We start from the raw sequence: 26,303 nt of genomic DNA, 5'->3' as shown, positions 1-26,303 counted from the left end.
AGGTCCAAGGGATACAGTAAACCTGAAGTGAAGCATCGGAATCTAAAACCGCTCTCACAGGAAAGGTTGAATACATAGACAGTAAGAAGAGCCAGTCCTCTTGTACTTGAGTCGGCATTGTGACTTTTGTATTTTTTTCCGATGCAATATCTGTGTTTCATCGTCAATAAGAACGTCAGAGGGATACAGTAAACCTGAAGTGAAGCATCGGAATCTATAACTAGTGTCACAGGAATGGTTCAAAACATAGTCGGTGAGAAGATTCGGTCTTCTTGTGCTTAAGTCGGCATTGTGCATTTTGTATTTAATTCCGATGCTATATATGTGTTTCATCGTCAATAAGGTGGTCAGAGGGAAACAGTAAACCTGAAGTGAAGCATCGGAATCTATAACTAGAGTCTCAGGATTGGTTCAAACATTGACAGTAAGAGGAGTCAATTTTCTTGTACTTAAGGCGGCATTGTGCCTTTTCTATTTCATTCCGATGCAATTTCCTTGTTTCGTCGTCAATAAGAGGGTCCAAGGGATACAGTAAACCTGAAGTGAAGCATCGGAATACAAAACCGGACTCACAGGAAAGGTTCAAAGCCCAGACAGTAAGAAGAGCCAGTCTTGTTGTACTTGAGTCGGCAATGTGCCTTTTGTATTTAATTGCGAAGCAATTTCTGGCTTTCATCGTCAATAAGAAGGTTAAAGGGATACAGTAAACCTGAAGTGAAGCATCGCATTCTATAACTAGTGTCACCGGAATGGTTCAAAACATAGACAGTAAGAAGAGTCAGTCTTCTTGTACTTAAGTCGGCATTGTGCCTTTTGTATATCATTCCGATGCAATTTCTGGGTTTCATCGTCAATAAGAAGGTCAGAGGGATACAGTAAACCTGAAGTGAAGCATCGGAATGTAAAACCGGTCTCATAGGAAAGGTTCAATCATAGACAGTAACAAGAGCCAGTCATCTTGTACTTGAGTCGGCATTGTGCATTTACTATTTAATTCCGATGCAATTTTTGTGCTTCGTCGTCATTAAGAAGGTCCAAGGGATACAGTAAACCTGAAGTGACGCATCGGAATCTAAAACCGGTCTCACAGGAAAGGTTCAATACATAGACAATAAGAAGAATCAGTCTTCTTGTATTTAAATCGGCATTGTGCCTTTTCTATTTAATTCCGATGCAATTTCTGTGTTTCATCGTCAACAAGAAGGTCAGAGGAATACAGTAAACCTGAAGTGAAGCATCGGAATCCATAACTAGTGTCACAGGAATGGTTGAAATCATAGACAGTAAGAAGAGCCAGTCTTCTTTTACTTAAGTCGCCATTGTGGCTTTTGTATTTAATTCTGATGCAATTTCTGTGTTTCGTCGTCAATAAGAAGGTCCAAGGGATACAGTAAAACGGAAGTGAAGCATCGGAATCTATATCTAGTGTCACAGGAATGGTTCAAACATAGACAGTAAGATGAGCCAGTCTTCTTGTACTTAAGTCGGCATTGTGCCTTTTGGATTTATTTCCGATGCAATTTCTGTGTTTCGTCGTCAATGAGAAGGTCCAAGGGATACAGTAAACCTGAAGTGAAGCATCGGAATCTATAACTAGTGTCACAGGAATAGTTCAAAGCATAGACAGTAAGAAGAGCTACCCTTCCTGTACTTAAGTCGGCATTGAGCTTTTTGTATGTAATTACGATGCAATTTATGTGTTTCATCGTCAATAAGAACGCCCAAGGGATACATTTAACATATAGTGAAGCATCGGAATTCAATACTGGTCTCACAGGAAATGTTAAAAACGTAGTCAGTAAGAAGAGTCAGTCCTCTTGTACTTAAGTCGGCATTGTGCCTTTTGTATTTAATTCTGTTGCAATTTCTGTGTTTCGTCGTCTATAAGAAGGTCCAAGGGAAACAGTACACCTGACGTGAAGCATCGAAATCTATAACTAGTGTCACAGGAATGGTTTAAAACGTAGACAGTAAGTATAGCCATTCTTCTTGTACTAAAGTCGGCATTTTCCCTTTTCAAAATTTATTCCGAAGCAATTTCTGTGTTTCGTCGTCAATAAGAAGGACCAAGGGATACAGTAAACCTTAAGTGAAGCATCGGAACCTATAACTTGTGTCACAGGAATGGTTCGAAACATAGACAGTAAGAAGAGTCAGTCGTCTTGTACTTAAGTAGGCATTGTGCATTTTGTATTTAATTCCGATGCTATTTCTGTGTTTCGTCGTCAATAAGAAGGTCCAAGGGGTACAGCAAAGATATAGTGAATCATCGGAATCAGAAACTGGGCTCACCGGAAATGTTCAAACATAGTCAGTAAGAAGAGTCAGTCTTCTTGTACTTAAGTCGGCATTGTGCCTTTTGTATTTAATTCCGATGCAATTTCCTTGTTACGTCGTCAACAAGAAGAGTCAAGGCATACAGTAAACCTGAAGTGAAGCATCGGAACCTATAACTAGTGTCACTGGAATGGTTCAAAACATAGACGGTAAGAAGAGCCAGTCTTCATGTACTTATGTCGGCATTGTGCCTTTTGTATTTAATTCCGATGCAATTTCTGTTTTTCGTCGTCAATAAGACGGTCGAAGGGTTACTGTAAACCTGAAGTGAAGCATCGGAATCTATAACTAGCGTCACAGGAATGGTTCAAAACATAGACAGTAAGAAGAGCCAGTCTTCTAGTCCTTAAGTCGGCATTGTGCCTTTTCTATTTAATTCCGATGCAATTACAGTGTTTCGTCGTCAATAAGAAGGTCCAAGGGATACAGTAAACCCGAAGTGAAGCATCGGAATCTATAACTAGTGTCACAGGAATGTTTCAAGACATAGTCAGTAAGAAGAGTCAGTATTCTTTTACTTAAGTCGGCATTGTGCCTTTTGTATATCATTCCGATGCAATTTCTGTCTTTCATCGTCAATAAGAAGGTCCAAGGGATACAGTAAACCTGAAGTGAAGCATCGGAATCTGAAACCGGTCTCACAGGAAAGGTTGAATACATAGACAGTAAGAAGAGACAGTCCTCTTGTACTTGAGTCGGCATTGTGACTTTTGTATTTTTTTCCGATGCAATTTCTGTGTTTCATCGTCAATAAGCACGTCAGAGGGATACAGTAAACCTGAAGTGAAGCATCGGAATCTATAACTAGTGTCACAGGAATGGTTCAATACATAGTCAGTGAGAAGGGTCGGTCTTCTTGTACTTAAGTCGGCATTGTGCATTTTGTATTTAATTCCGATGCTATATATGTGTTTCATCGTCAATAAGATGGTCAGAGGGATACAGTAAACCTGAAGTGAAGCATCGGAATCTATAACTAGTGTCACAGGAATGGTTCAAAACATAGACAGTAAGAAGGGTCAGTTTTCTTGTACTTAAGTCGGAATTGTGACTTTTCTATGTCATTCCGATGCAATTTCTGTGTTTCATCGTCAATAAGAAGGTCAGAGGGATACAGTAAACCTGAAGTGAAGCATCGGAATCCATAACTAGTGTCACAGGTATGGTTCAAAACATAGACAGTAAGAATAGTCAGTCTTCTTGTACTTAAGTAGGCATTGTGCCTTTTGTATTTAGTTCCGATGCAATTTCTGTGTTTCAACGTCAATAAGAAGGGCCAAAGGATAGAGTAAACGTGAAGTGAAGCATCGTAATCTAAAACCAGTCTCACAGGAAAGGTTCAAAACAGAGACAGTAAGAAGAGCCAGTCTTCTTGTACTTAAGTCGGCATTGTGCCTTTTGTATTTAATTCCGATGCAATTTCTGTGTTTCATCGTCAATAACAAGGTCAGAGGGATACAGTAAACCTGATGTGAAGCATCGGAATACAAAACCGGACTCACAGGAAAGGTTCAAAGCACAGACAGTAAGAAGAGCCAGTCTTCTTGTACTTGAGTCGGCATTGCGCCTTTTGTATTTAATTCCGATGCAATTTCTGGCTTTCATCGTAAATAAGAAGGTTAGAGGGATACAGTAAACCTGAAGTGAAGCATCGGAATCTATAACTAGTGTCACCGGAATGGTTCAAAACATAGACAGTAAGAATAGTCAGTCTTCTTGTACTTAAGTAGGCATTGTGCCTTTTGTATTTAATTCCGATGCAATTTCTGTGTTTCAACGTCAATAAGAAGGGCTAAAGGATAGAGTAAACGTGAAGTGAAACATCGGAATCTAAAACCAGTCTCACAGGAAAGGTTCTAAACAGAGACAGTAAGAAGAGCCAGTCTTCTTGTACTTAAGTCGGCATTGTGCCTTTTGTATTTAATTCCGATGCCATTTCTGTGTTTCATCGTCAATAACAAGGTCAGAGGGATACAGTAAACCTGAAGTTAGGCATCGGAATCTATAACTAGAGTCTCAGGATTGGTTCAAACATTGACAGTAAGAAGAGTCAATTTTCTTGTACTTAAGGCCGCATTGTGCCTTTTCTATTTCATTCCGATGCAATTTCTTTGTCTCGTCGCCAATAAGAAGGTGCAAGGGATACAGTAAACCTGAAGTGAAGCATCGGAATACAAAACCGGACTCACAGGAAAGGTTCAAAGCACAGACAGTAAGAAGAGCCAGTCTTCTTGTACTTGAGTCGGCATTGTGCATTTTGTATTTAATTCCGATGCTATATATGTGTTTCATCGTCAATAAGGTGGTCAGAGGGATACAGTAAACCTGAAGTGAAGCATCGGAATCTATAACTAGAGTCTCAGGATTGGTTCAAACATTGACAGTAAGAGGAGTCAATTTTCTTGTACTTAAGGCGGCATTGTGCCTTTTCTATTTCATTCCGATGCAATTTCTTTGTTTCGTCGTCAATGAGAGGGTCCAAGAGATACAGTAAACCTGAAGTGAAGCATCGGAATACAAAACCGGACTCACAGGAAAGGTTCAAAGCCCAGACAGTAAGAAGAGCCAGTCTTGTTGTACTTGAGTCGGCATTGTGCCTTTTGTATTTAATTGCGAAGCAATTTCTGGCTTTCATCGTCAATAAGAAGATTAAAGGGATACAGTAAACCTGAAGTGAAGCATCGCATTCTATAACTAGTGTCACCGGAATGGTTCAAAACATAGACAGTAAGAAGAGTCAGTCTTCTTGTACTTAAGTCGGCATTGTGCCTTTTGTATATCATTCCGATGCAATTTCTGGGTTTCATCGTCAATAAGAAGGTCAGAGGGATACAGTAAACCTGAAGTGAAGCATCGGAATGTAAAACCGGTCTCATAGGAAAGGTTCAATCATAGACAGTAACAAGAGCCAGTCATCTTGTACTTGAGTCGGCATTGTGCATTTTCTACTTAATTCCGATGCAATTTTTGTGCTTCGTCGTCATTAAGAAGGTCCAAGGGATACAGTAAACCTGAAGTGACGCATCGGAATCTAAAACCGGTCTCACAGGAAAGGTTCAATACATAGACAATAAGAAGAATCAGTCTTCTTGTATTTAAATCGGCATTGTGCCTTTTCTATTTAATTCCGATGCAATTTCTGTGTTTCATCGTCAACAAGAAGGTCAGAGGGATACAGTAAACCTGAAGTGAAGCATCGGAATCCATAACTAGTGTCACAGGAATGGTTGAAATCATAGACAGTAAGAAGAGCCAGTCTTCTTTTACTTAAGTCGCCATTGTGGCTTTTGTATTTAATTCCGATGCAATTTCTGTGTTTCGTCGTCAATAAGAAGGTCCAAGGGATACAGTAAAACGGAAGTGAAGCATCGGAATCTATATCTAGTGTCACAGGAATGGTTCAAACATAGACAGTAAGATGAGCCAGTCTTCTTGTACTTAAGTCGGCATTCTGCCTTTTGAATTTATTTCCGATGCAATTTCTGTGCTTCGTCGTCAATTAGAAGGTCCAAGGGATACAGTAAACCTGAAGTGAAGCATCGGAATCTATAACTAGTGTCACAGGAATAGTTCAAAGCATAGACAGTAAGAAGAGCTACCCTTCCTGTACTTAAGTCGGCATTGAGCTTTTTGTATGTAATTACGATGCAATTTATGTGTTTCATCGTCAATAAGAACGCCCAAGGGATACATTTAACATATAGTGAAGCATCGGAATTCAATACTGGTCTCACAGGAAATGTTAAAAACGTAGTCAGTAAGAAGGGTCAGTCCTCTTGTACTTAAGTCGGCATTGTGCCTTTTGTATTTAATTCTGTTGCAATTTCTGTGTTTCGTCGTCTATAAGAAGGTCCAAGGGAAACAGTACACCTGACGTGAAGCATCGAAATCTATAACTAGTGTCACAGGAATGGTTTAAAACGTAGACAGTAAGTATAGCCATTCTTCTTGTACTAAAGTCGGCATTTTCCCTTTTCAAAATTTATTCCGAAGCAATTTCTGTGTTTCGTCGTCAATAAGAAGGACCAAGGGATACAGTAAACCTTAAGTGAAGCATCGGAATCTATAACTAGTGTCACAGGAATGGTTCAAAACATAGACAGTAAGAAGGGTCAGTTTTCTTGTACTTAAGTCGGAATTGTGACTTTTCTATGTCATTCCGATGCAATTTCTGTGTTTCATCGTCAATAAGAAGGTCAGAGGGATACAGTAAACCTGAAGTGAACCATCGGAATCCATAACTAGTGTCACAGGTATGGTTCAAAACATAGACAGTAAGAATAGTCAGTCTTCTTGTACTTAAGTAGGCATTGTGCCTTTTGTATTTAGTTCCGATGCAATTTCTGTGTTTCAACGTCAATAAGAAGGGCCAAAGGATAGAGTAAACGTGAAGTGAAGCATCGGAATCTAAAACCAGTCTCACAGGAGAGGTTCAAAACAGAGACAGTAAGAAGAGCCAGTCTTCTTGTACTTAAGTCGGCATTGTGCCTTTTGTATTTAATTCCGATGCAATTTCTGTGTTTCATCGTCAATAACAAGGTCAGAGGGATACAGTAAACCTGATGTGAAGCATCGGAATACAAAACCGGACTCACAGGAAAGGTTCAAAGCACAGACAGTAAGAAGAGCCAGTCTTCTTGTACTTGAGTCGGCATTGCGCCTTTTGTATTTAATTCCGATGCAATTTCTGGCTTTCATCGTAAATAAGAAGGTTAGAGGGATACAGTAAACCTGAAGTGAAGCATCGGAATCTATAACTAGTGTCACCGGAATGGTTCAAAACATAGACAGTAAGAAGAGTCAGTCTTCTTGTACTTAAGTCGGCATTGTGCCTTTTGTATTTCATTCCGATGCAATTTCTGGGTTTCATCGTCAATAAGAAGGTCAGAGGGATACATTAAACCTGAAGTGAAGCATCGGAATGTAAAACCGGTCTCTTAGGAAAGGTTCAATCATAGACAGTAAGAAGAGCCAGTCTTCTTGTACCTATGCAGGCATTGTGGCTTTTGTATTTAATGCCGATGCAATTTCTGTGTCCCGTCGTCAATATGAATGGTGAAGGGATGCAGTAAACCGGTAGTGAAGCATAGGAATCTAAAACCGGTCTAACAGGAAAGGTTCAAATCATAGACAGTAAGAAGAGCCAGTCTTCTTGTACTTGAGTCGGCTTGTGCCTTTTGTATTTAATTCCGATGGAATTTCTGGGTTTCATCGTCAATAAGAAGGTCAGAGGGATACAGTAAACCTGAAGTGAAGCATCGGAATCCTTAACTGGTGTCACAGGAATGGTTCAAAACATAGACAGTAAGAAGAGTCAGTCTTCTTGTACTTAAGTCGGCATTACGCCTTTTGTATTTAATTCCGATGCAATTTCTGTGATTCATCGTCAATAAGAAGGTCAGAGGGATACAGTAAACCTGAAGTGAAGCATCGGAATCAATAACTAGTGTCACAGGAGTGGTTCAAATCATAGACAGTAAGAGGAGCCAGTCTTCTTGTACTTACGTCGGCATTGTGCCTTTTCAAAATTTATTCCGGTGCAAAATCTGTATTTCGTCGTCAATAAGAAGGTCCAAGGGATACAGTAAACCTGAAGTGAAGCATCGGAAGCTATAATTAGTGTCACATAAATGGTTCAAAACATAGGCAGTAAGAAGTGCCAGTCTTCTTGTACTTAAGTCGGCATTGTGCCTTTTGTATTTAATTCCGATGGAACTTCTGTGCTTCATCGTCAATAAGAAGGTCCAAGGGATACAGTAGACATATAGTGAAGCATCGGAAACTAAAACTGGTCTCACAGGAAATGTTCAAAACATAGTCAGTAAGAAGATTCCGTCTTCTAGTACTTAAGTCGGCTTTGTGCCTTTTGTATTTAATTCCGATGCAATTTTTGTGTTTCGTCGTCAATAAGAAGGTCAAAGGGATACATAAAACCAGAAGTGAGGCAACGGAATCCATAACTAGTGTCACAGGAATGGTTCAAAACGTGGTCAGTAAGAAGGGCCAGTCTTCTTGTACGTAAGTCGGCACTGTGGCTTTTGTATTTAATTCCGATGCAATTTCTGTGTTTCGTCGTCAATAATATGGTCCAGGGGATACAGTAAACATATAGTGAAGCATCGGAATCTAAAACATGTCTAACAGGAATTGTTCCAAACATAGTCATTACGAAGAGTCAGTCTTCTTGTACTTTAGTCGGCATTGTGCCTTTTGTATTTAATTCCGATGCAATTTCTGTGTTTCGCCGTCAATAAGAAGGTCCAAGGGATACAGTAAACGAGAAGTGAAGCATCGGAATCTATAACTAGTGTCACAGGAATGGTTCAAAACATAGACAGTAAGAAGAGCCAGTCTTCCTGTACTTAAGTTGGCATTGTGCCTTTTGTATTTAATTCCGATGCAATTTCTGAGTTTCGTCATCAATATGAAGGATAAAGGGATACAGTAAACCTGAAGTGAAGCATCGGAATCTGAAACCGGTCTCACAGGAAAGGTTGAATACATAGACAGTAAGAAGAGACAGTCCTCTTGTACTTGAGTCGGCATTGTGACTTTTGTATTTTTTTCCGATGCAATTTCTGTGTTTCATCGTCAATAAGAACGTCAGAGGGATACAGTAAACCTGAAGTGAAGCATCGGAATCTATAACTAGTGTCACAGGAATGGTTCAATACATAGTCAGTGAGAAGGGTCGGTCTTCTTGTACTTAAGTCGGCATTGTGCATTTTGTATTTAATTCCGATGCTATATATGTGTTTCATCGTCAATAAGATGGTCAGAGGGATACAGTAAACCTGAAGTGAAGCATCGGAATCTATAACTAGTGTCACAGGAATGGTTCAAAACATAGACAGTAAGAAGGGTCAGTTTTCTTGTACTTAAGTCGGAATTGTGACTTTTCTATGTCATTCCGATGCAATTTCTGTGTTTCATCGTCAATAAGAAGGTCAGAGGGATACAGTAAACCTGAAGTGAAGCATCGGAATCTATAACTAGTGTCACAGGAATGGTTCAATACATAGTCAGTGAGAAGGGTCGGTCTTCTTGTACTTAAGTCGGCATTGTGCATTTTGTATTTAATTCCGATGCTATATATGTGTTTCATCGTCAATAAGATGGTCAGAGGGATACAGTAAACCTGAAGTGAAGCATCGGAATCTATAACTAGTGTCACAGGTATGGTTCAAAACATAGACAGTAAGAATAGTCAGTCTTCTTGTACTTAAGTAGGCATTGTGCCTTTTGTATTTAGTTCCGATGCAATTTCTGTGTTTCAACGTCAATAAGAAGGGCCAAAGGATAGAGTAAACGTGAAGTGAAGCATCGGAATCTAAAACCAGTCTCACAGGAAAGGTTCAAAACAGAGACAGTAAGAAGAGCCAGTCTTCTTGTACTTAAGTCGGCATTGTGCCTTTTGTATTTAATTCCGATGCAATTTCTGTGTTTCATCGTCAATAACAAGGTCAGAGGGATACAGTAAACCTGATGTGAAGCATCGGAATACAAAACCGGACTCACAGGAAAGGTTCAAAGCACAGACAGTAAGAAGAGCCAGTCTTCTTGTACTTGAGTCGGCATTGCGCCTTTTGTATTTAATTCCGATGCAATTTCTGGCTTTCATCGTAAATAAGAAGGTTAGAGGGATACAGTAAACCTGAAGTGAAGCATCGGAATCTATAACTAGTGTCACCGGAATGGTTCAAAACATAGACAGTAAGAAGAGTCAGTCTTCTTGTACTTAAGTCGGCATTGTGCCTTTTGTATTTCATTCCGATGCAATTTCTGGGTTTCATCGTCAATAAGAAGGTCAGAGGGATACATTAAACCTGAAGTGAAGCATCGGAATGTAAAACCGGTCTCTTAGGAAAGGTTCAATCATAGACAGCAAGAAGAGCCAGTCTTCTTGTACTTATGCAGGCATTGTGGCTTTTGTATTTAATGCCGATGCAATTTCTGTGTCCCGTCGTCAATAAGAATGGTGAAGGGATGCAGTAAACCGGTAGTGAAGCATAGGAATCTAAAACCGGTCTAACAGGAAAGGTTCAATACATAGACAGAAAGAAGAGCCAGTCTTCTTGTACTTGAGTAGGCATTGTGCCTTTTGTATTTAATTCCGACGCAATCTCTGTAATTCGTCGTCAATAAGAAGGTCCAAGGGATACAGTAAACCTGAAGTGAAGCATCGGAATCTAAAACCGCTCTCACAGGAAAGGTTCAAATCATAGACAGTAAGAAGAGCCAGTCTTCTTGTACTTGAGTAGGCATTGTGCCTTTTGTATTTAATTCCGATGCAATTTCTGTGATTCATCGTCAATAAGAAGGTCAGAGGGATACAGTAAACCTGAAGTGAAGCATCGCAATCTGTAACTAGTGTCAGAGGAATGGTTCAAATCATAGACAGTAAGAAGAGCCAGTCTTCTAGTACTTAAATTGGCATTGTGCCTTTTGTATTTAATTCCGATGCAATTTCTGTGTTTCGTCGTCAATATAAAGGTCCAAGGCATACAGTAAACCTGAAGTGAAGCATCGGAATCTATAACTAGTGTCACAGGAGTGGTTCAAATCATAGACAGTAAGAGGAGCCAGTCTTCTTGTACTTACGTCGGCATTGTGCCTTTTCAAAATTTATTCCGGTGCAAAATCTGTATTTCGTCGTCAATAAGAAGGTCCAAGTGATACAGTAAACCTGAAGTGAAGCATCGGAAGCTATGATTAGTGGCACATAAATGGTTCAAAACATAGGCAGTAAGAAGTGCCAGTCTTCTTGTACTTAAGTCGGCATTGTGCCTTTTGTATTTAATTCCGATGGAAATTCTGTGCTTCATCGTCAATAAGAAGGTCCAAGGGATACAGTAGACATATAGTGAAGCATCGGAAACTAAAACTGGTCTCACAGGAAATGTTCAAAACATAGTCAGTAAGAAGATTCCGTCTTCTAGTACTTAAGTCGGCATTGTGCCTTTTGTATTTAATTCCGATGCAATTTTTGTGTTTCGTCGTCAATAAGAAGGTCAAAGGGATACATAAAACCAGAAGTGAGGCAACGGAATCCATAACTAGTGTCACAGGAATGGTTCAAAACGTGGACAGTAAGAAGGGCCAGTCTTCATGTACTTAAGTCGGCACTGTGGCTTTTGTAATTAATTCCGATGCAATTTCTGTGTTTCGTCGTCAATAATAAGGACCAGGGGATACAGTAAACATATAGTGAAGCATCGGAATCTAAAACATGTCTCACAGGAATTGTTCCAAACATAGTCATTACGAAGAGTCAGTCTTCTAGTACTTTAGTCGGCATTGTGCCTTTTGTATTTAATTCCGATGCAATTTCTGTGTTTCGCCGTCAATAAGAAGGTCCAAGGGATACAGTAAACGAGAAGTGAGGCATCGGAATCTATAACTAGTGTCACAGGAATGGTTCAAAACATAGACAGTAAGAAGAGCCAGTCTTCCTGTACTTAAGTTGGCATTGTGCCTTTTGTATTTAATTCCGATGCAATTTCTGAGTTTCGTCATCAATAAGAAGGACCAAGGGATACAGTAAACCTGAAGTGAAGCATCGGAATCTAAAACCGGTCTCACAGGAAAGGTTCAAACATAGACAGTAAGAAGAGCCAGTCCTCTTTTAGTTGAGTCTGCATTGTGCCTTTTGTATTTAATTCCGATGCAATTTCTGTGTTTTGTCGTCAATAGGAAGGTCAGAGGGTTACAGTAAACCTGAAGTAACGCATGGGAATCCTTAACTAGTGTCACAGGAATGGTTCAAAACATAGACAGTAAGAAGAGTTAGTCTTCTTGTACTTAAGTCGGCATTTTGCTTTTTGTATTTAATTCCGATGCAATTTCTGTCTTTCGTCGTCAATAAGAAGGTCCAAGGGATACCGTAAACCTGAAGTGAAGCATCGGAATCCTTAAGTGGTGTTACAGGAATGGTTCAAATCAAAGACAGTAAGAAGAGTCAGTCTTCTTGTACTTAAGTCAGCATTGTGCCATTTGTGTTTAATTCCGATGCCATTTCTGTGATTCATCGTCAATAAGAAAGTGAGAGGGATTCAGTAAACCTCAAGTGAGGCATCGTAATCTATAACTAGTGACAATGGAATGGTTCAAAAGATAGACAGTAAGAGGAGTCAGTCTTCTTGTACTTATGTCGGCATTGTGCCTTTTGTATTTAATTCCGATGCAATTTCTGTGATTCGCCGTCAATAAGAAGGTCAGAGGGATACAGTAAACCTGAAGTGAAGCATCGGAATCTATAACTAGTGTCAGAGGAATGGTTCTAAACATAGACAGTAAGAACAGCCAGTCTTCTTGTACTTAAGTCGGCATTGTGGCTTTTGTATTTATTCCGATGCAATTTCTATGTTTCGTCGTCAATAAGAAGGCCCAAGGGAAACAGTAAACCTGAAATGAAGCATCGGAAACAATAACTACTGTCACAGGAATGGTTCAAAACATAGACAGTAAAAAGTGCCAGTCTTCTTGTACTTAAGTCGGCATTGTGCCTTTTGTATTTGATTCCGATGCAATTTCTGCGTTTCATCGTCAATACGAAGGTCCAAGGGATACAGTAAACATATAGTGAAGCATCGGAATCTAAAACTGGTCCCACAGGATATGTTCAAAACATAGTCAGTAAGAAGAATCAGTCTTCTTGTACTTAAGTCGGCATTGTGCCTTTTGTATTTAATTTCGATGCAATTTCTGTGTTTCATCGGCAATAAGAAGGTCCAAGGGATACAGTAAACTTACAGTGAAGCATCGGAATCTAAAACTAGTGTCACAGGAATGGTTCAAAACATAGACAGTAAGAAGAGTCGATTTCTTGTAGTTAAGTCGGCATTGTGCATTTTGTATTTAATTCCGATGCAATTTCTGTGTTTCATCGTCAATAAGAAGGTCAGAGGGATACAGTAAACCTGAAGTGAAGCATCGGGATCTATAACTAGTGTCACAGGAATGGTTTAAAATATAGACACTGAGAAGAGTCAGTTTTCTTGTACTGAAGTCGGAATTGTGACTTTTCTATGTCATTCCGATGCAATTTCTGTGATTCATCGTCAATAAGAAGGTCACAGGGATACAGTAAACCTGAAGTGAAGCATAGGAATCCATAACTAGTGTCACAGGAATGGTTAAAATCATAGACAGTAAGAATAGTCAGTCTTCTTGTACTTAAGTCAGCATTGTGCCTTTTGTATTAAATTCCGATGCAATTTCTGTGTTTCATCGTTAATAAGAAGGTCCAAGGGATACAGTAAACATATAGTTAAGCATCGGAATCGAAAACCAGTCTCACAGGAAAGGTTCAAATCACAGACAGTAAGAAGAGCCAGTCTACTTCTACTTGAGTCGGCATTGTGCCAATTGTATTAAATTCCGATGCAATTTCTGTATTTCATCGTCAATAAGAAGGTCAAAGTGATACAGTAAACCTGAAGTGAAGCATCGGAATCTATAACTAGTGTCACAGGAATGGTTCAAAACATAGACAGTAAGAAGAGTCAGTTTTGTTGTACTTAAGTCGGCATTGTGCCCTTCGTATTTAATTGCGATGCAATTTCTGTTTTTCGTCGTCAATTAGAAGGTCCAAGGGACACAGTAAACCTGAAGTGAGGCATCGGAATCTATAACTAGTGTCACAGGAATGGTTCAAAACATAGACAGTAAGAAGAGCCAGTCGTCTTGTACTTAAGTCGGCATTGTGCATTTTGTATTTAATTCCGATGCTATTTCTGTGTTTCGTCGTCAATAAGAAAGTCCAAGGGATACAGTAAACCTGAAGTGAAGAATCGGAATCTATAACTAGTGTCACAGGAATGGTTCAAAACACAGACAGTAAGAGGAGCCGGTCTTCTTGTACCTAAGTTGGCATTGTGCCTTTTGTATTTATTTCCGATGCAATTTCTGTGTTTCGTCGTCAATAAGAACGTCCAAGGGATACGGTAAACCTAAAGTGAGGCATCGGAATCTATAACTAGTGTCACAGGAATGGTTCAAACCATAGACAGTAAGAAGTGCCAGTCTTCTTGCACTTAAGTCGGCATTGTGCATTTTCTATTTAATTCCGATGCAATTTCTGTGTTTCGTCGTCAATAAGAAGGTCAGAGGGATACAGTAAACCTGAAGTGAAGCATCGGAATCTATAACTAGTGTCAGAGGAATGGTTCAAAACATAGACAGTAAGAAGATTCAGTTTTCTTGTACTTAAGTCGGCATTGTGCCTTTTCTATTTCATTCCGATGCAATTTCAATGTTCCGTCGTCAATAAGGAGGTCCAAGGGATACAGTAAACCTGAAGTGAAGCATCGGAATCTAAAACCGGGCTCACAGGAAAGGTTCAAGACATAGACAGTAAGAAGAGCCACTCCTCTTGTACTTGAGTCAGCATTGTGCCCATTGTATTTATTTCCGATGCCATTTCTGTGTTTCGTCGTCAATAAGAAGGTCCAAGGGATACAGTAAACCTGAAGTGAAGCATCGGAAACTATAACTAGAGTCACAGGAATGGTTCAAAACATAGACAGTAAGAAGAGTCACTCTCCTTGTACTTAAGTCGGCATTGAACATTTTGAATTTAATTCCGATGCAATTCCTGTGTTTCATCGTCAATTAGAAGGTCCAAGGGATACATTAAACATATAGTGAAGCATCGGAATTTAGTACTGGTTTCACAGGAAATGTTAAATTCATAGTCAGTAAGAAGAGTCAGTCTTCTTGTACTTAATTCGGAATTGTGCCTTTTGTATTTAATTCCGATGCAATTTCTGTGTTTCGTCGTCAATAAGAAGGTCCAAGGGATACAGTAAACCTGAAGTGAAGCATCGGAATCCGTTACTAGTGTCACAGGAATGGTTCAAATCATAGACAGTAAGAAGAGCCAGTCTTCTTGTACTTAAGTCGGCATTGTGGCTTTTGTATTTATTCCGATGCAATTTCTATGTTTCGTCGTCAATAAGAAGGTCCAAGGGAAACAGTAAACCTGAAATGAAGCAACGGAAACAATAACTACTGTCACAGGTATGGTTCAAAACATAGATAGTAAAAAGTGCCAGTCTTCTTGTACTTAAGTCGGCATTGTTCCTTTTGTATTTGATTCCGATGCAATTTCTGCGTTTCATCGTCACTACGAAGGTCCAAGGGATACAGTAAACATATAGTGAAGCATCGGAATCTAAAACTGGTCTCACAGGATATGTTCAAAACATAGTCAGTAAGAAGAATCAGTCTTCTTGTACTTAAGTCGGCATTGTGCCTTTTGTATTTAATTTCGATGCAATTTCTGTGTTTCATCGGCAATAAGAAGGTCCAAGGGATACAGTAAACATATAGTGAAGCATCGGAATCTATAACTAGTGTCACAGGAATGGTTCAAAACATAGACAGTAAGAAGAGTCGGTTTTCTTGTACTTAAGTCGGCATTGTGCATTTTGTATTTAATTCCGATGCAATTTCTGTGTTTCATCGTCAATAAGAAGGTCAGAGGAATACAGTAAACCTGAAGTGAAGCATCGGGATCTATAACTAGTGTCACAGGAATGGTTTAAAATATAGACACTAAGAAGAGTCAGTTTTCTTGTACTGAAGTCGGAATTGTGACTTTTCTATGTCATTCCGATTCAATTTCTGTGATTCATCGTCAATAAGAAGGTCACAGGGATACAGTAAACCTGAAGTGAAGCATCGGAATCCATAACTAGTGTCACAGGAATGGTTAAAATCATAGACAGTAAGAATAGTCAGTCTTCTTGTACTTAAGTCGGCATTGTGCCTTTTGTATTTAATTCCGATCCAATTTCTGTGTTTCATCGTTAATAAGAAGGTCCAAGGGATACAGCAAACATATAGTGAAGCATCGGAATCGAAAACCAGTCTCACAGGAAAGGTTCAAAACACAGACAGTAAGAAGAGCCAGTCTACTTCTACTTGAGTCGGCATTGTGCCTTTTGAATTTAATTCCGATGCAATTTCTGGGTTTCATCGTCAATAAGAAGGTCAGAGGGATACAGTAAATCTGATGTGAAGCATCGGAATCTATAACTAGTGTCACAGGAGTGGTTCAAAACATAGACAGTAAGAAGAGTCAGTCTTCTTGTACTTATGTCGTCATTGTGCCTTTTCTATTTCATTCCGATGCAATTTCTGTGTTTCGTCGTCAATAAGGAGCTCCAAGGATACAGTAAATCTGAACTGAAGCATCGGAATCTAAAACCGGGCTTACAGGAAAGGTTCAAAACATAGACAGTAAGAAGAGCCACTCCTCTTGTACTTGAGTCAGCATTGTGCCTATTGTATTTATTTCCGATGCAATTTCTGTGTTTCGTCGTCAATAAGAAGGTCCAAGGGATACAGTAAACCTGAAGTGAATCAACGGAATCTATATCTAGTGTCACACGAATGGTTCAAAGCATAGACAGTAAGAAGAGTCAGTTTTCTTGCACTTAAGTCTGCATTGTGCCTTTTGTATTGGGTTCCGAGGCAATGTCTGTGTTTCGTCGACAATAAGAAGGTACAAGGGATACGGTAAACCTGAAGTGAAGCATTGGAATCTATAACTAGTGTCACAGGATTGGTTCAAACATAGACAGTAAGAAGAGCCACTCTTCTTGTACTTAAGTCAGCATTGTGCCTTTTGTATTTAATTCCGATGCAATTTCTGTGTTTCGTCGTCAATAAGAAGGTCCAACACATACAGTAAACCTGAAGTGAAGGATCGGAATCTAAAACCGGTCTCACAGGAAAGGTTCAAACATAGACAGTAAGAAGAGCCAGTCTTCTTATACTTGAGTCTGCATTGTGCATTTTGTATTTAATTCCGATGCAATTTCTGTGCTTCGTCGTCAATAAGAAGGTCAGAGGGATACAGTAAACCTGTAGTGAAGCATCGGAATCCTTAACTAGTGTCACAGGAATGGTTCAAAACATAGACAGTTAGAAGAGTCAGTCTTCTTGTACTTAAGTCGGCATTGTGCCCTTCGTATTTAATTGCGATGCAATTTCTGTTTTTCGTCGTCAATTAGAAGGTCCAAGGGACACAGTAAACCTGAAGTGAGGCATCGGAATCTATAACTAGTGTCACAGGAATGGTTCAAAACATAGACACTAAGGAGAGTCAGTCGTCTTGTACTTAAGTCGGCATTGTGCCTTTTGTAATTAATTCCGATGCAATTTCTGTGTTTCGTCGTCAATAAGAAGGTCCAAGGGATACAGTACACCTGACTTGAAGCATCGGAATCTATAACTAGTGTCACAGGAATGGTTCAAAACGTAGACAGTAGGAAGAGCCAGTCTTCTAGTACTTAGGTCGGCATTGTGCCTTTTCAAAATTTATTCCGAAGCAATTTCTGTGTTTCGTCGTAAATAAGACGGTCCAAGGGATACAGTAAACCTGAAGTGAAGCATCGGAACTTATAACTTGTGTCACAGGAATGGTTCAAAACATAGACAGTAAGAAGAGCCAGTCGTCTTGTACTTAAGTCGGCATTGTGCATTTTGTATTTAATTCCGAAGCTATTTCTGTGTTTCGTCGTCAATAAGAAGGTCCAAGGGATACAGTAAACCTGAAGTGAAGAATCGGAATCTATAACTAGTGTCACAGGAATGGTTCAAAACATTGACAGTAAGAGGAGCCGGTCTTCTTGTACTTCAGTTGGCATTGTGCCTTTTGTATTTATTTCCGATGCAATTTCTGTGTTTCGTCGTCAATAAGAACGTCCAAGGGATACAGTAAACCTAAAGTGAGGCATCGGAATCTATAACTAGTGTCACAGGAATGGTTCAAACCATAGACAGTAAGAAGTGCCAGTCTTCTTGCACTTAAATCGGCATTGTGCATTTTCTATTTAATTCCGATGCAATTTCTGTGTTTCGTCGTCAATAAGAAGGTCAGAGGGATACAGTAAACCTGAAGTGAAGCATCGGAATCTATAACTAGTGTCACAGGACTGGTTCAAAACATAGACAGTAAGAAGATTCAGTTTTCTTGTACTTAAGTCGGCATTGTGCCTTTTCTATTTCATTCCGATGCAATTTCTATGTTCCGTCGTCAATAAGGAGGTCCAAGGGATACAGTAAACCTGAAGTGAAGCATCGGAATCTAAAACCGGGCTCACAGGAAAGGTTCAAGACATAGACAGTAAGAAGAGCCACTCCTCTTGCACTTGAGTCAGCATTGTGCCCATTGTATTTATTTCCGATGCAATTTCTGTGTTTCGTCGTCAATAAGAAGGTCCAAGGGATACAGTAAACGTGAAGTGAATCATCGGAATCTATTTCTAGTGTCACAGGAATGGTTCAAAACATAGACAGAAAGAAGAGCCAGTCTTCTTGCACTTAAGTCGGCATTGTGCCTTTTGTATTGGATTCCGAGGCAATTTCTGTGTTTCGTCGTCAATAAGAAGGTACATATGATACGGTAAACCTGAAGTGAAGCATCGGAATCTATAACTAGTGTCACAGTAATGGTTCAATCATAGACAGTAAGAATAGCCACTCTTCTTGTACTTCAGTCGGCATTGTGCCTTTTGTATTTAATTCTGCTGCAATTTCTGTGTTTCGTCGTCAATAAGAAGTTCCAAGGGATACAGTAAACCTGAAGTGAATCATCGGAATCTGAAACCGGTCTCACAAGGAAGGTTCAAAATATAGACAGTAAGAAGAGTCAGTCTTCTTGTACTTACGTCGGCATTGTGCCTTTTGTATTTATTTCCGATGCAATTTCTGTGTTTCGTCGTCAATAAGAAGGTCCAAGGGATACAGTAAACCCTACGTGATGCATCGGAATCTATAACTATTGTCACAGGAACGGTTCAAATCGTAGACAGTAAGAAGAGCCAATCTTCTTGTAGTTAAGTCGGCATTGTGCCTTTTGTATTTAATTCCAATGCAATTTCTGTCATTCATCGTCAATAAGAGGGTCAGAGCGATTCAGTAAACCTGAAGAGAAGCATCAGAATCTATACCTAGTGTCACAGGAATGGTTCAAAACATAGACAGTAAGAAGAGTCAGTAATTTTGTACTAATGTCGGCATTGTGCCTCTTGTATTTAATTCCGATGCAATTTCTGTGATTCATCGTCAATAAGAAGGTCAGAGGGATACAGTAAACCTGAAGTGAAGCTTCGGAATCTATATCTAGTGTCACAGGAATGGTTCAAAACATAGAAAGTAAGAAGAGCCTGTCTTCTTGTACTTAAGTCGGCATTGTGCCTTTTGTATTTAATTCCGATGCAATTTCTGTGTTTCGACGTCAATAAGATGGTCCAAGCGATACAGTAAACCTGAAGTGAAGCATCGCAATCTATTACTAGTGTCACAGGAATGGTTCAAATCATAGACAGTAAGAAGAGCCACTCTTCTTGTACTTAAGTCGGCATAATGCATTTTGCATTTAATTCCGATGCAATTTCTGTGTTTCATCGTCAATAAGAAGGTCCAAGGGATACATTAAACATATAATGAAGCATCGGAATTTAATACTGGTCTCACAGGAAATGTCAAAAACATAGTCTGTAAGAAGAGTCAGTTTTCTTGTACTTAAGTCGGCATTGTGCCTTTTGTATTTAATTCAGATGAAAATTCTGTGTTTCGTCGTCAATAAGAAAGTCCAAGGGATACAGTAAACATATAGTGAATCACCAGAATCTAAAACTGGTCTCACAGGAAATGTTCAAACATAGTCAGTAACAAATTTCAGTCTTCTACTACTTTAGTCGGCATTGTGCCTTTTGTATTTATTTCCGATGCAATTTCTGTGTTTCGTCGTCAATAACGAGGTCCAAGGGATACAGTATACCCGAAGTGAAGCATCGGAATATATAACTAGTGTCACTGGAATGTTTCAAAACATAAACAGTAAGAAGAGCCAGTCTTCCTGTACTTAAGTCCGCATTGTGCCTTTCGTATTTAATTCCGATGCAATTTCTGTGTTTCGTCGTCATTAAGAAGGTCGAAGGGTTACTGTAAACCTGAAGTGAACTATCGGAATCTATAACTAGCGTCACAGGAATGGTTCAAAGCATAGACAGCAAGAAGAGCCAGTCTTCTAGTAATTAAGTCAGCATTGTGCCTTTTGTATTTAATTCCGATTCAATAACTGTGGTTCGTCGTCAATAAGAAGGGCCAAGGGACACAGTAAACCTATCGTGAAGCATCGGTATCAGTAACTAATGTCACAGGAATGGTTCAAAATATAGACAGAAAGAAGAGCCAGTCTTCCTGTACTTAAGTCGGCATTGTGCCTTTTGTATTTAATTCCGATGCAATTTCTGTGTTTCGTCGTCAATAAGAAGGTCCAAGGGATACAGTAAACCTCAGTAAACCTCAAGTGAAGCATCGGAATCTATAACTAGTGTCACAGGAATGGTTCAAAACATAGACAGTAAGAAGAGCCAGTCTACTTGTACTTAAGTCGGCATTGTGCCTTTTGTATTTAATTCCGATGCAATTTCTGTGTTTCGTAGTCAATAAGTACGTCCAAGGGATACAGTAAACCCGAAGTGAAGCATCGGAATAAATAACTAGTGTCACTGGAATGGTTGAAAGCATGAACAGTAAGAAGAGCCAGTCTTCCTGTACTTAAGTCGGCATTGTGCCTTTTGTATTTAATTCCGATGCAATTTCTGTGTTTCGACGTCAATAAGAAGGTCGAAGGGTTACTGCAAACCTGAAGTGAAGCATCGGAATCTATAATTAGCGTGACAGGAATGGTTCAAATCATAGACAGTAAGAAGTGCCAGTCTTCTAGTACTTAAGTCGGCATTGTGCCGTTTGTATTTAATTCCGATGCAATTTCAGTGTTTCGTCGTCAATAAGATGGTCCAAGGGATACAGTAAACCTAAAGTGAAGCATCGGAATCCATAACTAACGTCACAGGAATGGTTCAAATCATAGACAGTAAGAAGAGCCAGTCTTCTTGTACTTATGTCGCCATTGTGCCTTTTGTATTTAATTCAGATGCAATAACTGTGGTTCGTCGGCAATAAGATGGTCCAAGGGATAAAGTAAACCTGAAGTGAATTATCGGAATCTATAACTAGTGTCACAGGAATGGTTCAAAGCATAGACAGTAAGAAGAGCCACTCTTCTTGTACTGAAGTCGGTATTGTCCCTTTTGTATTTAATTCCGATGCAATTTCGGTGTTTCATCGTCAATAAGGAGATCCAAGGGATACATTAAACATATAGTGAAGCATCGGAATTTAATACTGGTCTCACAGGAAATGTTAATAACATAGTCAGTAAGAAGAGTCAGTCTTCTTGTACTTAAGTCGGGATAGTGCCTTTTGTATTTAATTCTGTTGCAATTTCTGTGTTTCGTCGGCAGAAAGAAGGTCCAAGGCATACAGTAAACCTGAAATGAAGCATCGGAATCTATAACTAGTGTCACAGGAATGGTTCAAAACATAGACAGTAAGAAGTGCCAGTCTACTTGTACTTAAGTCGGCATTGTGCCTTTTGTATTTAATTCCGATGCAACTTCTGTGTTTCATCGTCAATAAGAAGGTCCAAGAGATACAGTAGACATTAAGTGAAGGATCGGAAACTAAAACTGGTATCACAGGAAATGTTCAAAACATAGTCAGTAAGAGGAGTCAGTCTTCTTGTACTTAAGTCAGCATTGTGCCTTTTGTATTTAATTTCCATGCAATTTCTGTGTTTCGTCGTCAATACGAAGGTCCAAGGGATAAGGTAAACCTGAAGTGAGGCATCGGAATATGCAACTAGTGTCACAGGAATTGTTTAAACATAGACAGTAAGACAAGCCAGTCTTCTTGTACTTAAGTTGGCATTGTGCCTTTTGTATTTAATTCCGATGCAATTTCTGTGTTTCGTCGTCAATAAGAAGGTCCAAGGGATACAGTAAACATATAGTGAAGCATCGGAATCTATAACTGCTCTCACAGGAAATGTTAAAAGATAGTCAGTAAGAAGAGTCAGTCTTCTTGTACTTAAGTCGCCATTGTGCCTTTTGTATTTAATTCCGATGCAATTTCTCTGTTTCGTCGTTAATAAGAAGGTCCTAGGGATACAGTACACCCGAAGTGAAGCATCGGAATCCATAACTAGTGTCACTGGAATGGTTCAAAACATAGACAGTAAGAAGAGCTAGTCCTCCTGTACTTCAGTCTGCATTGTGCCCTTTGTATGTAATTCCGATGCAATTTCTCTGCTTTGTAGTCAATAAGAAGGTCGAAGGTTTACTGTAAACCTGAAGTGAAGCATCATAATCTATAACTAACGTCACTGGAATGGTTCAAAACATAGATAGTGATAAGAATCAGTCTTCTAGTGCTTAAGTCGGCATTGTGGCTTTTGTATTTAATTCCGATGCAATTTCTGTGTTTCGTCGTGAATAAGAAGGTCCAAGGGATACAGTAAATCTGAAGTGAAGCAACGGAATCTATAACTAGTGTCACAGTAATGGTTCAAAACATAGACAGTAAGGAGAGCCAGTCTTCGTGTACTTAAGTCGGCACTGTGCCTTTTGAATTTAATTCCGATGCAATTTCTGTGTTACATTGTCAATAAGTAGGTCCAAGGGATTCAGTAAACCTGACGTGATGCATCGGAATCTATAACTATTGTCACAGGATCGGTTCAAATCGTAGACAGTAAGAAGAGCCAATCTTCTTGTAGTTAAGTCGGCATTGTGCCTTTTGTATTTAATTCCGATGCAATTTCTGTCTTTCATCGTCAATAAGATGGTCCAAGGGATACATTAAACATATAATGAATCATCGGAATTTAATACTGGTCTCACAGGAAATGTTAAAAACATAGTCAGTTAGAAGAGTCAGTCTTCTTGTACATAAGTCGGCATTGTGCCCTTTTGTATTTAATTCCGATGCAATTTCTGTGTTTCGTCGTCAATAAGAAGGTCCAAGGGATACAGTAAACATATAGTGAAGCATCGGAATCGAAAACTGGTCTCACAGGAAATGTTCAAACATAGTCTGTAAGAAGTGTCAGTCTTCTTGTACTTAAGTCGGCATTGTGCCTTTTGTATTTAATTCCGATGCAATTTCTGTGTTTCGTCGTCATAAGAAGGTCGAAGATATACAGTATACCCGAAGTGAAGCATCGGAATATATAACTAGTGTCACTGGAATGGTTCAAAACATAAACGGTAAGAAGAGCCAGACTTCCTGTACTTAAGTCGGCATTGTGCCCTTTGTATTTAATTCTGATGCAATTTCTGTGTTTCGTCGGCAATAAGAAGGTCGAATGGTTACTGTAAACCTGAAGTGAAGCATCGGAATCTATAACTAGCGTCACAGGAATGGTTCAAAGCATAGACAGTAAGAAGAGCCTGTCTTCTAGTACTTAAGTCGGAATTGTGCCTTTTGTATTTATTTCCGAAGCAATTTCAGTGATTCGTCGTCAATAAGATGGTCCAAGGGATACAGTAAACCTGAAGTGGAGCATCGGAATCTATAAGTAGCGTCACAGGAATGGATCAAATCATAGACAGTAAGAAGAGCCAGTCTTCCTGTACTTAAGTCGGCATTGTGCCTTTTGTATTTAATTCCGATGCAATATCTGTGGTTCGTCGTCAATAAGAAGGTCCAAGGGATACAGTAAACCTGACGTGAAGCATCGGAACCTATAACTAGTGTCACAGGAATGGTTTAAAATATAGACAGTAAGTAGAGCCAGTCTTCCTGTACTTAAGTCGGCATTGTGCATTTTGTATTTAATTCCGATGCAATCTCTGTGTTTCGTCGTCAATAAGAAGGTCCTAGGGATACAGTAAACCTGAAGTGAAGCATCGGAATCCATAACTAGTGTCACAGGAATGGTTCTAAACATAGTCAGTAAGAAGAGCCAGTCTTCTTGTACTTAAGTCAGCATTGTGCCTTTTGTAATTAATTTCCATGCAATTTCTGTGTTTCGTCGTCAATACGAAGGTCCAAGGGATAAGGTAAACCTGAAGTGAGGCATCGGAATATGCAACTAGTGTCACAGGAATTGTTCAAAACATAGACAGTAAGAAAAGCCAGTCTTCTTGTAGTTAAGTCGGCATTGTGCCTTTTGTATTTAATTCCGATGCAATTTCTGTGTTTCGTAGTCAATAAGAAGGTCGAAGGTTTACTGTAAACCTGAAGTGAAGCATCGGAATCCATAACTAGTGTCACTGGAATGGTTCAAAACATAGACAGTAAGAAGAGCTAGTCTTCCTGTATTTAAGTCTGCATTGTGCCCTTTGTATGTAATTCCGATGCAATTTCTGTGTTTCGTAGTCAATAAGAAGGTCGAAGGTTTACTGTAAACCTGAAGTGAAGCATCGTAATCTGTAACTAACGTCACAGGAATGGTTCAAAACATAGATAGTTAGATGAATCAGTCTTCTAGTGCTTAAGTCTGCATTGTGCCTTTTGTATTTAATTCCGATGCAATTTCAGTGTTTCGTCGTCAATAAGAAGGTCCAAGGGATACAGTAAACCTGAAGTGAAGCATCGGAATCTATAACTAGTGTCACAGGAATCTTTCAGATCATAGACACTAAGAAGAGCCAGTCTTCTTGTACACAAGTCGGCATTGTGCCTTTTGTATTTAATTCCGATGCAATATCTGTGTTACGTCGTCAATAAGAAGGTCCAAGGGATACAGTAAACCTGAAGTGAAGCAACGTAATCTATAACTAGTGTCACAGGAATGGTCAAAGCATTGACAGTAAGAAGAGCCAGTCTTCTTGTATTTAAGTCGGCATTGTGGCTTTTGTATTTAATTCCGATGCAATTTCTGTGTTTCGTCGTGAATAAGAAGGTCCAAGGTATACAGTAAATCTGAAGTGAAGCAACGGAATCTATAACTAGTGTCACAGTAATGGTTCAAAACATAGACAGTAAGGAGAGCCAGTCTTCGTGTACTTAAGTCGGCATTGTGCCTTTCGTATTAATTTCCGATGCAATTTCTGTGTTTCGTCGTCAATAAGAAGGACCAAGGGATACATTAAACCTGAAGTGAAGCATCAGAATCTGTAACTAGTGTCACAAGAATGGTTCAAAACATAGACAGTAAGAAGAGCCTGTCTTCTAGTACTTAAGTCGGCATTGTGCCTTTTGTATTTATTTCCGAAGCAATTTCAGTGATACGTCGTCAATAAGATGGTCCAAGGGATACAGTAAACCTGAAGTGAAGCATCGGAATCTATAAGTAGCGTCACAGGAATGGATCAAATCATAGACAGTAAGAAGAGCCAGTCTTCTTGTACTTAAGTCGGCATTGTGCCTTTTGTATTTAATTCCGATGCAATAACTGTGGTTCGTCGTCAATAAGAAGGTCCAAGGGATACAGTAAACCTGACGTGAAGCATCGGAATCTATAACTAGTGTCACAGGAATGGTTCAAAACATAGTCAGTAAGAAGAGCCAGTCTACTTGTACTTAAGTCGGCATTGTGCCTCTTGTATGTAATTCCGATGCAATTTCTGTGTTTCGTCGTCAATAAGTACGTCCAAGGGATACAGTAAACCTGAAGTGAAGCATCGGAATCTAAAACCGGTCTCAAAGGAAAGGTTCAAATCATAGACAGTAAAAAGGGCCAGTCTTCTTGTACTTGAGTCGGCATTGTGCCATTTGTATTTAATTCCGATGCAATTTCTGTGTTTCGTCCTCAATAAAAAGGTCCAAGGGATACAGTAAACCTGAAGTGAAGCATCGGAATCTATAACTAGTGTCACAGGAATCGTTCAAAACATAGACAGTTCGAAGAGCCAGTTTTCTAGTACTTAAGTCGGCATTGTGCCGTTTGTATTTAATTCCGATGCAATTTCAGTGTTTCGTCGTCAATAAGATGGTCCAATGGATACAGTAAACCTAAAGTGAAGCATCGGAATCTATAACTAGCGTCACAGGAATGGTTCGAATCATAGACAGTAAAAAGAGCCAGTCTTCTTGTACTTATGTCGGCATTGTGCCTTTTGTATTTAATTCAGATGCAATAACTGTGGTTCGTCGGCAAT

Source organism: Schistocerca serialis, unplaced genomic scaffold (assembly GCF_023864345.2).
Source record: "Schistocerca serialis cubense isolate TAMUIC-IGC-003099 unplaced genomic scaffold, iqSchSeri2.2 HiC_scaffold_1370, whole genome shotgun sequence".
In the NCBI taxonomy this organism is placed as follows: domain Eukaryota; kingdom Metazoa; phylum Arthropoda; class Insecta; order Orthoptera; family Acrididae; genus Schistocerca; species Schistocerca serialis.
Note: the sequence above shows the minus strand (reverse complement) of the source record.